This window comes from Fukomys damarensis, unplaced genomic scaffold (genome assembly GCF_012274545.1).
Source record: "Fukomys damarensis isolate Sample0158 unplaced genomic scaffold, DMR_v1.0_HiC HiC_scaffold_38, whole genome shotgun sequence".
NCBI classification, from domain to species: Eukaryota; Metazoa; Chordata; class Mammalia; order Rodentia; family Bathyergidae; genus Fukomys; species Fukomys damarensis.
The window spans coordinates 45,132,844-45,134,525 of record NW_022900950.1 but is presented as its reverse complement, the minus strand read 5'-3'; the positions used below and the strand labels follow the sequence as shown (position 1 = coordinate 45,134,525).

General features: G+C 46.8%; 1 protein-coding gene across 1 annotated transcript in view; it reads left to right on the top strand.

Annotated features, from left to right (window-relative positions):
* Window positions 1-1,199: 1,199 nt before the first annotated feature.
* The window catches only part of Wdfy2 (WD repeat and FYVE domain containing 2), a 160,552-nt gene continuing 160,069 nt past the window's right edge, over window positions 1,200-1,682 (top strand). Inside the window, exon 1 of the mRNA XM_010636954.3 lies at window positions 1,200-1,219. The gene's annotated coding sequence lies outside the window, so the exon portion shown is untranslated. The remainder of the gene's footprint in view (window positions 1,220-1,682) is intronic.

Below are 1,682 nucleotides of genomic sequence, written 5' to 3'. Positions count from 1 at the left end.
GGTTTGTAATATTTTACTTTTAATAAAATCGATAGAGACCTAATATGTCATCCTATCATTAAAAGTAATTTTGGTTAATAGACACTATAATTCATATAGCATAGCTTTCACCGTTTAAAAGTTTGCAATTAATGGCTTTTAGTGTATTCACAGAGCTATGCAATCATCCCAACAAACAAGTTTAGAACACCTTTATCACCCTTGAAAGAAAAAATTCCTGGCACCCACGGTTCTCAACCTTTACTAATCTGATTTGTCTTTATAAATTCTGAATATTTCATATAAATGGAAATTTAGAATTTGTGGTCTTTAACACTGACTTATTTCACTCAGCACAGTGAAGATTCATCCATGTATAGCATTATTAATATTTCTTTTTATTGCTGAATAATATTGTTATATGGATATACTATATCTTATCAGTTGAACATTTGGATATTATTAATAATGCTTCTGTGCACATTCATGTTCAGTTTTTGTATGAATGGAAGTTTTCATTTTTCTTGGGTATATATCTAAAAATGGAATTGCTATGTTATATGGTAACATTGTTTTACCTGTGGAAGAAATTCCAGATTGTTTTCCAAAGAGGCTGCCCCATTTTATGTTCCCATCTGCAATAAGGAATGAGTTCCAATTTCTCCACATTCTTGCCAAGATTATCTAGCTTTTAAAATTTTATTATAGCCATCATCATACTGTACATTTATGTACTGTACATACTGAAGACACAGTAAACATCCCTTGGCCCAGGAGAAAGCCAGCGGACAAAACCAGGAGCAGGTAAAGTGTGGGTTCAAGTCTTGGGATGGGGCTTTAACTTGGGCCCTGGGCTAGCCTTTCAGTCATCTAATGAAAAACAGATTGACTCTAAAGCTCCCTCACAGACGTTTGTGAGATTCTCTGCACCACAATACACGAGGCAGTAGCCTGACACGGGGCAGCGATGCCCAGCTCAGCCAAAACCTGCCTTTCAGATCGTCGCGCTGGAGGCCAATCCGGGACCCGATCTGACCAAGGGCTACAGTGCCCTTTTGCTACCTAGGCCCAGAGCACAGAGAAGTGAGCGATAGGTCATTCCTGGGCAAAGAAGAGGAAGTGCCAATAAACTACAACTCCCAGGAGCCCGAGGAGCGCCACTCAGTGGCCTGACCTTGTGCCTGCTGGGAGCACCAGACGGCCTCCCAGTTACGCTTCATTGTTAAGACCGCCAAGCCAGGTAAACGGCGCGCGTGCCCAGTCACATCCGAACTAGCGCAGCTCCTTTCCTTCCCGCAGTCCTTTACCGGCGCGTAGTGCCCGCCCCACCTCCGCCCCTTTTTTCAGAGATTTTGGAGAGGGCGGAGCCTCAAGCGCGTTCCCAGAGGTGCGTGCCCGCATGTTCCTCAGTGATTTAAGAGGGAGGGAACTAAACATTGGGTGTGGAAAATAGGAACACGCATGCGTATTAGGTGTGCTGCCTCAGGCAGCAGCGGAGGGGCGGAGCGGAAGTGGGCTGTTGGGTTGACGCAGGCGTAAGGGTCGCCAGCTCCCCGCCTCCCGCTTCGGGTTTTCCCTTCTCCTTCCTCACTCTCCCGGAAGTGGAGCCGCCCTAGCGCTCACCCGCGGCCACCCTGCGGCAGGCCCCGCCCTTTCCCCGCCCCTGCTCCCCGCCCCCTCCTCTGGCGGTGTCGCCTGCTTGC